This window comes from Neovison vison, chromosome 10, assembly GCF_020171115.1.
Source record: "Neovison vison isolate M4711 chromosome 10, ASM_NN_V1, whole genome shotgun sequence".
In the NCBI taxonomy this organism is placed as follows: domain Eukaryota; kingdom Metazoa; phylum Chordata; class Mammalia; order Carnivora; family Mustelidae; genus Neogale; species Neogale vison.
Genome location: NC_058100.1, coordinates 55,119,212 through 55,131,809, shown reverse-complemented (window position 1 = coordinate 55,131,809; position 12,598 = coordinate 55,119,212). Strand labels below are relative to the sequence as shown.

The 12,598-nt window shown below is 43.2% G+C and overlaps 1 protein-coding gene across 1 annotated transcript in view; it reads right to left on the bottom strand.

Annotated features, from left to right (window-relative positions):
* SEC16B (SEC16 homolog B, endoplasmic reticulum export factor) overlaps positions 1-9,835 on the bottom strand; it is a 58,857-nt gene extending 49,022 nt beyond the window's left edge. The window contains 2 exon segments of the mRNA XM_044267349.1: positions 7,892-8,131; positions 9,778-9,835. The gene's annotated coding sequence lies outside the window, so the exon portion shown is untranslated.
* Between the last annotated feature and the right edge of the window lie 2,763 nt (positions 9,836-12,598).

Here is a 12,598-nt window from a genome sequence, read left to right as displayed (position 1 = left end):
AAAGTTGTTGTAGGATAGGGGCATCTGGGTGGCTCAGTGGGTTAAGCTGCTGCCTTTGGCTCAGGTCATGATCTCAGGGTCCTGGGATCGAGCCCCGCATCAGGCTCTCTGCTCAGCAAGGAGCCTGCTTCCCCCTCTCTCTCCGCCTGCCTCTCTGCCTACTTGTGATCTCTCTCTCTCTGTCAAGTAAATAAATAAAATCTTAAAAAAAAAAAAGTTGTTGTAGGATAAATGAGATAATGTACTGCTCATGGTATGTCATAGGTGCTCGATTATAGTTGATGAATAAATGCATGCATGACCTAGGATAATCTCAGCACAGCACCTACACACAGCAAGTGTTGGACAAATGCTTATTGTCAATGTTGCTATTTAAAAGAGCCAGGCAGTAAACTTAGCTTCTGGGCTGTTCAGTGTATCTGTTCTAACTGAGCAATCATCACTGCCGTTCATATCTAGTTTTTATTCTATCTGTTCCTTATTATTGGCTTAGAATCTAATCTGAGGTTATTGGTTTCCGTTTTTATTCTGCCCTCTGTCTCATAATTATCCATGACATTCATAGCTTCTCTTCCCTTTCTATGCCCATCCTTGGCCCATTGTTTTCATTACCCAGTAGCATCAGTAGAGAGTTTGTCGATTTAAGGACAATAAAAGCAAGACCAGAAAGGGTAAGAGATTTCGCCCAACTCACACAGTGTCAGTATGTCATCAAGTGGAGGAAAAATCAGCCACAGGACTTCTAGTCAAAGCTTTGTTCAGAAAAGCATACCGATTAGAAATAGCCATGTGACGCATTTAATGCAAAAAAAAAAAAGCAATTATTTAGAAAGCTATTCCATGAGAATACAATGATTACAATCTTCAAACTATCAGTCAGTATAAATAGGTTCATTCAACCCAAGATATACATATAGATATATAATCATAAAAATGAGAACTCAAAGGTTAATTTCTGTATTTTCTCCTTGTCCCATTTGTTAGTCAATAAATGTTCATAACATTTTGCTAGTTCTCTTCCTCTGCCCACTGTTCTGTGGACAGAAAGAGCCTATGCCTGTACAGAGTGTCAGTACACACGTTATTTCAGCAGGACTCACCTCCCTGCTCTCTCAGTTTGGATAAATGACTGCAGATACAGCAAAGAAGCCCAGGAGTGCTGTTCTAATGCTGAACTGAGCACATCAGGGCAAATTTCATAGAAGCCACTTACGATGCCAAGAAACAAAGTTCAAACTTCAGTTTCTGGAGGACATCAAAGGGCATGTCAAGATGATGGAGAAGTTTCTTTTCTAAGCATAGATGTCTGCAGGTATCACAAGGGAGATGGCCAAAGTTCATTATTTTCTGGGAGGATCCCATAAATGAATGTTAGAGTTTCCTGGCATGGTGAGTGACTACTTACTGCCTTTCCCGACATCGCTTCTGCAATGTTTCTGCACCAGCTTCCTGAGGATATTTCCTTTCTCACTGAAGATGCAATACTTTGTATGACATGGACACTATGCCATCACGACCTGGTGCTGGTCCAAATGTCATTTAGTGAATGAATGATGTCATTAAGTGAAACCGATGGGGGTATATAGCCTTACTCCTGAAGTGAAAAAAAAAGATTATTTCTATCATTCAACAAATAATATGTTAGACAAATATTAATTCATTATTTGTTGTAATAAAAATATTTTCTCCCATGGAAGCTGAACCTCTCCATACTTACTCTGATAAAGCAAAAGGATCCCCAAAAAGCCCCTGCTTCTATTTAATAACCAAGAAATGGGAGAGAAACTGAGTACATTAGTCTAGAAAGAGGGGAAGGAGAACAAGAGAGAACGTGTTCCCCCATCAAAGGCTGTCTAGGTTAAGGGCTCAGAGATAAGGGAGGGCCTGTATATTCAGCATAACATCAGTGAGTTTTATGTGCAGTGTGGTTATAGCCTCAGGTACAAAAAGAAGTTGCTGGAGACTGTGTCTGCGTCCCCCCCACCAGTTTGTATGTTGAAATCAAATCCCCATGTGATGGTATTAGGAAATGGAGCTTTTGAGGTGATTAGGTCATGGGATAGAACTCTCTGGAACGGGATTAGTCCTCTAATAAAAGGAGCCCCAGTGCCCTCCATCAACCCTTCTGCCAAGTGAGGACATGCTGCGCACAGAGACACAAGGACACAGGTTATCTGTGAACCAGGAAGCAGACCTCACCAGACTCCAATTCGGCCAGCACCTTGAACTGAGACTTCCCAGTCTCCAAAATTGTGAGGAGTAATTTTCCATTGTTAATAATCCAACCAGCCTGTGGAATATGTCCTAGCAGCTCGACAGACTAAGCCAGCAGTGGTAAGAGCTGAGACTGAAATCAGTCAAGCAGAGAGAGTCAGTTATCATGTGGTTTCACTTACTTGTAGAGCATAAGGACACAGAGGACATTAGAAAAAGGAAAGGAAAAGTGAGTTGGGGTAAATTGGAGGGCGAGACGAGCCATGAGAGACTGTGGACTCTGAGAAACAAACTGAGGATTTGGAGGGGAGGAAGGGGGGGGGTTGGGTGAGCCTGGTGCTGGGTATTAAGGAGGGCATGTATTGCATGGAGCACTGGGTGTGGTGCATAAACAATGAATCTTGGAACACTGAAACAATAAAATTAAATGAATAAAAGAAAAAGCTTAGACTGAAGAGATTGTCCCATCTGCCTCAACCAGCCACGTGGGGCAGCATGTAGCCCCAGCTCTCCCCAATACCTACGTTGTTTGCACACACGACGGCGGACATTGCTATGTCTGCCTCCCCATTGTCCTATCCTCCGATCAACTTCCCTGCCCCCTCTCAGTTTATACAGCACGTATAGGACTGACCCTCCCTCTCTCTAAGAATCGACACAAAATTCCTACCTGGACAGTAAAAGTCTCACAGCTCCTTGGCCACAGTGATTAATTCAGAAGTTAGCATGTGCCCAGGGACATGACCAAGAAGTATCGTCTCTGAACTTACATTTGGGCTACTGAGAAAGAAGTGTGTTCCCCCCAGCGAGTTGACTAAAATAACAGAATATCAACGTGGAGCTCCAGGCAGCCTTCTGTCCACGACTTATTCATTCAATAGCCGTTATTGAATAACAATTACATACCTCATGCAGTTGTAGGCATTAGGAATACAGAAATAAGACATAATTCTGTTTCTTAGCTCTTCACCCCCAACTCGAAAGGCAAATAAAGTAAATTAATCACTTTAATAAAATGTGATAATTGTATGGAAAGAACCTAGATGTCCATCAACAGGTGAATGGATAAAGAAGATGTGGTATATATACACAATGGAATACTATGCAGCCATCAAAAGAAATGAGATCTTGCCATTTGCGACGATGAGGATGGAACCAGAGGGTATCATGCTTAGCGAAATAAGTCAATCAGAGAAAGACAACTATCATATGATCTCCCTGATATGAGGAAGTGGAGAGGCAACATGGGGGTTAAGGGGGTAGGAGAAGAATAAATGAAACAAGATGGGATTGGGAGAGAGACAAACCATAAGTGACTCTTAATCTCACAAAACAAACTGAGGGTTGCCGGCGGGGAGGGGGGGTGGGAGAAGGGGGGTGGGATTACGGACATTGGGGAGGGTATGTGCTATGGTGAGTGCTGTGAAGTGTGTAAACCTGGCGATTCACAGACCTGTACCCCTGGGGATAAAAATATATTATATGTTTATAAAAAATAAAAAATTAATTTAAAAATGTGATAATTGTTACAAAAATTAATATATCATCTGGAAAGGACAGCTAACTCAGGAAAGGCTTCCTGAGGTACAAAAACTCACGGAACCTTGTTGGATAATTAGCAGGAACCAGGGTGAATTGGGGCATAGGGATGGTTCCAGAAGAGGAATCAGTAAGTACAAATGCACGGAGAGGATATTCAGCTGGGCAGGCTCTGGTGACCCACCATATTCAATCAGACTAGAGAGTACTGCGCATCCTGGGAAATGGGAGAAAGGAGTCCATATAGAGAAGCTGGGAATGAATCATGACGATCTGGAATTTTTGCTAAATACCATGAAGAGGATTTTTTAAAAAATTATACAAGTCACCATGAAGAGAATGGTTTGGGGAGTGCCAGACTGAAGGCAGGGTGAGGCTTAAAAGGCAGTTGCCAACATCTCCCTTGTTAAAGTCAACGCAAGCCAAACTAAAGTTCTGGCGGAAAGGCAAATGTGAGCAGGGGGTGGGCGTCAGATCCAAGAGAGAATAAGGAACCAGAATCAATGAGATTTAGAGGGTAATTGAATTTACATAGCCCTGGCCTGGTCATGTCCCTGAAAGTAAAAGACTGAACTGTCTTTTACTGGAAGAAGCAGGTTTTGTGTGGAAAGAAAAGTTCGGGTGGCCGCAGTAGGTTGAGTTGCCTGCAGGACAATGCACCAGAGTCGTCTCGGGCAGTGAAGGAGTCGGGAGCTCCTGAGAGAAGTCTGCCAAAACTCACATGTGTGGTGGGTGGCCTTTATTTATCTATATGTTGCTTCTTTCCTGAAGATTCGTATGTGCTTTGATTTAGGTGTTTTCAGCACACAAGTCTTCATTAAAATCATGGATGTGGATGAGATTGTCAAGGAAGAGCACAGACTTAGAGATTAAAAAAAAAAAATAGCTTAAGCTAAAAGGCAGAGAAAGACAAGTCCATGTGGACTGAGAAGGCCTAAGTTAGAACAGCATCAAGAAAGTCAAGGAGGTGGACGCCTGGGTGGCGCAGTTGGTTGGACGACTGCCTTCGGCTCAGGGCGTGATCCTGGAGTCCCAGGATCGAGTCCCACATCAGGCTCCCAGCTCCATGGGGAGTCTGCTTCGCTCTCTGACCTTCTCCTCGCTCATGCTCTCTCTCACTGTCTCTCTCTCAAATAAATAAATAAAATCTTAAAAAAAAAAAAAAAAAGTCAAGGAGGGGGACGCCTGGGTGGCTCAGTTGGTTGGGCGGCTGCCTTCGGCTCAGGTCATGATCCCAGCATCCTGGGATCGAGTCCCACATCAGGCTCCTTGCTTGGCAGGGAGCCTGCTTCTCCCTCTGCCTCTGCCTGCCGCTCTGCCTGCTTGTGTTCTCTCTCTCTCTCTCTCTCTCTCTTTCTCTCTCTGACAAATAAATAAATAAATAAAAATCTTTAAAAAACAAAAAAAAAGAAAGTCAAGGAGGGAGGAATTTAAGAAACAAAACAGGTAAATTTAATAGAAGGGAAGGAAAAATAAATAAAATAAAAACAGAGAGGGAGTGTGCCTGGGTGGCTCAGGGGGTTAAGCCTCTGCCTTCGGCTCAGGTCGTGATCCCAGGGTCCTGGGATCAAGTACCACATTGGCCTCTCTGCTTCGGTGGGGAGCCTGCTTCCTCCTCTCTCTCTGTCTGCCTCTCTGCCTACTTGTGCTCTCTGTCTGTCAAATAAACAAATAAAATCTTTAAAAAAAATTTTTTAAAAAAAGAAAGGGAGGCAAACTATAAGAGACTCGAAACTCTAGAGAACAAACTGAGGGTTGCTGGAGGGGAGGTGGGTGGGGGGTGGGCTAAATGGGTGATGGGAATTAAGCCCATGTTTTGTGATGAGCACTGGGTATTTTATGTAAGTGATGAATCACTAAATTCTACTCCTGAACCCATACTACACTATACATTAACTAACAGAATTTAAATAAAGTCTCAGAAAAAAAAAAAGAAAGTCAAGGAAGGAAAGTGCATCAAGAAAGAAGAAGAGGTAAAGAGAAAAAAATATAGTAAGAGATCAAGTTCTACAAGAACTTGAAATTATCCCCTGGATTCCATAGGGTTGGTGGAATGGTCTGAAAAGGGATAGGACAGCAAGGAGAAACCATGAGGGGTTTTCATTGGTTGACCAGTTGGTTGGTTTGTTGGTTGGTAGTTTTGTTGGTTGGTTGGTAGTTTTGTTGGTTGGTTGGTATAAAATGGGAGGCACTATGGTGGAAACCCAATTAGAGAAGAAAAATTAGAGAAAGCCAATTAGAGAAGAATGTCTGACGGATATGGTACCACCAGGAGGCCAATGGGTATGGAGTGCGTAGTCCAAAAGAAGGGATTACTCAGGGGTCAGGAAGTACATTTATGCCACTGAGAAGCGAGAGGGCAGCAAGGGTGTATGAATTCATGTACGAATGCCCATGTGGATAATTTTGCGAGCCAGTCTAAGCAAGGCTGATGGGAAAAAGAATTAGGCGTGCTAGTTATATTAAAAGAATTGATTTGATCCATCATTCTATTAAAACATGTCAGTGGAACTCCCACAATGTTCAAAGCCAAAAATGACTGAGCTGATGGTGATAAGTTTCTGAACACTGATGCTGTTCTGCTCAGTCACCAAGATGGGTATTTTTATTTTTTCTTTCTTCTTCTTTTTTTTTTTAATGATATTTTCTGTTCTATCTGAAACCACAGCCTGGCTTATTTTTCACTCAGTTTAATTTCTTTCAAGCTGTAGCCTGTGAGTCACACCTATTTCAAGCAATTTTCATTTTCCCTGGTGTCAGACTTTTGTATCTTTTCCCCTCAAAAATCAGCAGCAGCTGGAAAGGTACTTGTTCCAATCAATAATCACTTGAAAATAGAAACTCAGATCTTTAAGATGTGTCTGTATGCAACTGCTACCTTTAAGATTTCTTTCTTGGAAGCAACCTTCCCTCCTACCAATATGATATTGTCCTTCAAGTTTCTATTACAGAAAATTATGATCTGATGAAGTCTGGTTGGTGATACATGAGGTAGGCTTCATAAAGAAGGCCGCCCCCCACCCTACCCCCGCCACCACTGTGCCCCCTTCCCAAATTGGATGTGACGCAAATTCAAGGCTGTGTGAAAATCTGCTCAGCAAGGGAAAAACTCACACTAGGTGAGGAATCAATTACTGAAGAGGCCATCCCTTCCAACCCATTTATTTTATAGCAATAAACCGAAGCCAAGAGTACCGTCTGGTTCACTGGGATCAAGGCCAGGACCTGATTCCAGGTCTCCTGACTCTCCATCCACTGTTCATTCACCCTGTCATAACATCTCTTTCTCCTGCTGGGCAGCAGACTCCACAGGGCCAGGAACCTCTTCCATATTGTTCACTTAGATATCCCCAGCATAGAGGTGACAAGCAAAAATATCTGTTAGTTCACTACACTCAGGGAGGACCGTTACTGGTCACCCGTGAAGTTTCATGCAGAGCTAAACATCAGAGTAAAAGGTCTCAACAGAAAGAAAGAGAAATCGCCAACCCATAAACACATGGTTTATGACCTCGGAAAACACCAGAGCCTCTGCTCATGCCTTCCAGGGTGGAATCCTCAGGAAGAGTGGCCCTAGAGCACCCCCCCTTGCTAAAGGATCCACATCAAGGTTTCACTTGTCATCGGGTTGGCAGACGCCACACCCCAAGTCACAGTCTGAGAACACAGAAGTTTCCACGTTGCCTCCAGGTCAGCTTTCACCAACCTGAATCCTCCTTCAAATATTTAACAGGCTCTCTCCCCTCCCCGAGATGCTGTAACTGCGAGGCTCCTCCCATCTTCCCATAATCAAACCTGCCTGAAATGTTTAGGTAAGTCGAAATCCCACTAAGGTTCTTTTGGCACATTAGCAACACGTGCCATCCCACGGCGGAACAGCCCCTGTGGCAGCATGCAGGCACTTCGAGGGACTCGAAAGAGGCTTTAGCCACAGTTGAAGTTTGTTTTGTAAAACAAGACCCTGGGAGGTTCTTCATTTGGCTGAAAACCATGTGTCAGCCCGATGGCTTTCTACTCTGGTGGAGACCAAATGCTTCTCAAATGAATCTGTTAGAAGAGTCTCTGGTGGGAATTGGATTTCCTCTCTGCATTCTTCAGTCTGAGTTTGCTTTGGTTAATGGTGAAAATAAGTACTTACATCTCTTGCCCCTAGATCAGGAGTTCCCGCTGCTGCGGCTGCTGCTGCTCTATCCCATCATGACAGCCTGCTGTTAGAGCTGGCCGGCCGGCTCTCTGAACTGGGATGCCACGTCAGCCGCCCAGAACCTTTCTGCTTGAGCAGCAGTTTCCCAACGGAATGATTCTCTGTGTGGGTCCTGAGGCTGGAAACATGATCTGACCGCCATGCTGAGAAGGTCATAGTTAAAGAGGCCACTACCTGGGAAGAGAGACAGAAACCACACATACCTCTTGGTGTGACTAACTAGCGGGTTGACTTTCTAAACAATGATGACAGCAAGTTAACAACTGACCCAAAAAGTCAGGATTAGAAATTAGAAAGAGTAAAATTTAGAGACTTTGAATCAGTATTATGGATTTTAGTTCATTAAAAAAAAACCATGAGCTTGAGGGGGGTGTCCCTGGGTGGCTCATTCCCTTAAGCCTCCACCTTCAACTCAGGTCATGATCTCAGGGTCATGGAATCAAGTCCTGAATCGAACTCCCCGCTCAGTGGGGAGTCTGCTTCTCCCTCTCCTACTCCCTCTGTGCTCTCTCCCCCATCTCTCTCTCAAATAAATACAATTTTTAAAAAATATATATAAATAACTAAAAAAAATTAAAAAATCATGAGGTTGGAGTGAAATGAATTTCATTTAAAATAAGGGGGAATTTCTTTTTTTTTTTTTTTTAAGATTTTATTTATTTGACAGAGAGAGGTCACAAGTAGGCAGAGAGGCAGGCAGAGAGAGAGGAGGAAGCAGGCTCCCTGCTGAGCAGAGAGCCCGATGCGGAACTCGATCCCAGGACCCTGAGATCATGACCTGAGCGGAAGGCAGCGGCTCAAGGGGGAATTTCATTTCCAAAAGAGAAAGTGAATGCTCATGAATAGGGAAATGGTTGAATCGATTATGAGATATTCATGTCATGACATATTAGGATATCTAGTAACATATAATAAATTAGAGTTGTAGCAGTTCACTTGGAGGAGTTTCTGTGGCATATATATCAAGCCCCCCCCAAAAAAAGGTATATAATATTATCTCATTTGGGGGTTGTTATGAAATCTTTTGAGTGAAAAGGACTATATTATCCCTTATGCATATATATAATTATATGAGGATTCATGTGGCTACATAGACAAAAGTACATAAAAGATATATCCCGGGCAGTTTAAATACTTCTTTTGTTTGAGGAAGATTAATGTGCAAGGGCAATGGTAAGGGTACAAGTAACTTTGTTAAAGGCTTCACAATTAGCAGCATTTATCACATCACCCCTGTAAAATTATCTATATGAGAATGATGTGTGTGCTTAAAGAGAAGTACATGTTAAGTTTACGAAAGTGTTAGTTAGAATGTTTTCAGGAGTTGGAATGCCACCTGACTTTGATTTATTCTCTATCATTTTATATATCAATTTTTTTAAGATTTTATTTCTGTAAGAGAGAGAGACAGAATGCATAAGCAAGGGCAGGGGCAGAGGGAGAGGGAGAAACAGGCTCCCCGCTGAGCAGGGAGCCCCACCTGAGGCTTCATCCCAGGACCCTGAGATCACCACCTGAGCTGAAGGCCGATATTTAACTGACTGAGCCACCCAGGCACCCAATACTTCAGTTTTCTCAAGAAAAGACTTTTATTTATATAACCAGAAGAAACAATAAAGCTATTTTTATTGTGTAAAAATTGCAAGTGGTATCTTGCCTGAACTGTTACAGGGCTGAACTATTCAGCCCCTCTGCTGAATCTTGAATAGATTTGGGTGTTTTTTTTTCCTGTGTCCCCAAAACATTCAAGAATTCTAAAGATGTTCTCGTGCTTCCCTGGAGCAGACAAGCCATGCCAAAAAGACATGTAAAACACTTACAGCCCAGACCTCACACAGCTCTCCTCTCCTTGAGGGTGATGTCAGGGGTGGTCCCTTCTTTCCCCCTTCATGATGTGAGTGCAGAGGGACGTGCCCACAGCACAGACACACACGCACACACAGCAATGTCGCGGAGAGTGCTGTCCTCCATACTGTGATGACGCCTGCAGCGGTGGCCAGAAACCATTTAGGAACATGCTGATTGAGAAAAAGAAAGAAGTTGGAATTCGCCAACTGATCCCTACATCTCAGTAACAGAGCCAGAGATTGGGAGGCGCCTGGGTGGCTCAGTCAATCATGAGGCATCTGTCTTCAGCTCAGGGGATGATCCCAGGGTCCTGGGATTGAGCCCTGCATCAGGCTTTCTGCTCAGCAGGAAACCTGCTTCTCCCCCTCCCACTCCCCCTGCATGTGTTCCCTCTCTTGCTTTCTCTCTCTCTGTCAAATAAATAAATAAAAATCTAAACAAAACAAAACAAAACAAAAACCAAAACAAACAAACAAAAAAAAAACCAGAGTCAGAGATTGGGAAACAGATGTTATTCATCAGTGACCAAGTAACCCACACATAAAACATGGATGAGTTCACTAGGTATTCACTGGCCCCATTTTCTGAATTAAAATGAAGCAAGATACATGAATATACTTAGACATTAAATTATCTTAATTACGGTGCTTGGTCAGCTCAGTTGGTTAATCAACTGCCTTTGGCTCAGGTCTAATGATCCTGGAGTCCCAGAATTAAGTCCTGCATCAGGCTCCCAGTTCCACGTGGAGTCTGCTTCTCCCTCTGACCTTCTCCCCTCTCATGCTCTATCTCACTGTCTCTCTCTCAAATAGATAAATAAAAATCTTTTAGGGGCACCTGGGTGGCTCAGTGGCTGAAAGCCTCTGCCTTTGACTCAGGTCATGATCCCCAGGGTCCTGGGATCGAGCCCCACATCAGGCTCTCTGCTCAGCAGGGAGCCTGCTTCCTCCTCTCTCTGGGCCTGCTTCTCTGCCTGCTTGTGATCTCCGTCTGTCAAGTAGATGAATGGAATCTTTAAAAAAAAAAAAAAAGATAAATAAAAATCTTTTTAAAAATTATCTTAATTATGTAAACAACAACAAAGAGTTTTTCTTAACTGGGGCAATCATAGAAAATTCAAGATGTCCCATCACTGTAAAGGCTGTGTAGCAAGTAGACATGTGTATGAATCAGACAGCATATATTGGCGGTGTTTATTCATTACCCTGGAAATGGGGAAGCTACTAATCATATTTTATTTTTTTTAAGATTTTATTTATTTATTTGACAGAGAAAGACACAGCAAGAGAGGGAACACAGGCAGGGGGAGGGGCAAGGGGGGGAAGCAGGCTTCCAGCTGAGCAGAGAGCCCGATGCCACGCTTAATCCCAGCACCCTGGGATCATGACCTGAGCCGAAGGCAGACGCTTAAAAACTGAGCCACCCAAGCACTCCGAAGCTCCTGATTTTAAACTTAAATGAGGAAAAGGACTGATTTAGGTAAAATTTCTAACTTACAGAACTGTATTAAAAACAACTTTTTTAAAAAGAAATGTCTGGGGCACCTGGGTGGCTCAGTGGGTTAAAGCCTCTGCCTTCAGCTCAGGTCATGGTCTCAGGGTCCTGGGATTGAGGTCCACATCGGGCTCTCTGCTCAGCGGGGAGCCTGCTTCCCTCTCTCTCTGCCTGCCTCTCTGCCTATTTGGGATCTCTCTCTGTCAAAATACACTAAAAAAAAAAAAAATTTTTTAAAGAAATGTCCTGGACCCCTGAGTGGCTCAGGTGGATAAGTGACTGCCTTCAGTTCAGGCCATGATCCTGGAGTCCTGGGATTGAGTCCCACATCAGGCTCCTTGCTCAGCGCTCAGTGGGGAGTCTGCTTCTCCCCCTGACCGTCCTCCATCTCATGCTCCTTCTCTCTCATTCTCTCTCTCAAATAAATAAATAAAACCTTTCTTAAAAATTTAAAAAATAAAAAGAAATGTCTTTTCACTTTCAACTACAAAAATAATCCACAATATGGGGTGCCTGGGTGGCTCAGTGGGTTAAAGCCTCTGCCTTCAGCTCAGGTCATGATTCCAGCATCCTGGGATAGAGCCCCGCATGGGGCTCTCTGCTCAGCGGGGATCCTGCTTCCCCCTCTCTCTCTGCCTGCTTCTCTGCCTACTTGTCATCTCTGTCTGTCAAATAAACAAATAAAATCTTTTAAAAACAAATAAATAAAAATTTAAAAATAATCCACAATAGTTAAATGTTTTTAATCCTAAAAGGATTTTTATTTCCACATCATTTTAGATAGAAATGGAGATTCAGAGAGGTTAAATAACCTACCCAAGATCACACAAGTAGAACTTAGGGTTCTGGTTCTCCCAGACCATTTGCTATAGATATTAAGCATAGATCTTGCCTAATGTGACTTGTCATAACTAGAGAAGACACTCCTAATTACCATATTCTTGCTTTGTACACAAAGGGCACCTCCTTAGATTTCTGCAGAGAATATTAAATATGAACTACATTTGCCACCTTGTCTTACAATTAGTGTACTGTCTTTTACCGTGATAGTAATCATTCAACTATAAGAAATGAAGGCTACTTGGGGCGCATGAGTGGCTCAGTGGGTTAAAGCCTCTGCCTTTGGCTCAAGTCATGGTCTCAGGGTCCTGGGATCGAGCCCCACATCAGGCTCTCTGCTCAGGCGGGAGCCTGCTTCCCTTCCTCTCTCTCTGCCTGCCTCTCTGCCTACTTGTGATCTCTCTCTGTCAAATAAATAAATAAAATCTTTTTTAAAAAAGAAAAGAAAAGAAATGAAGG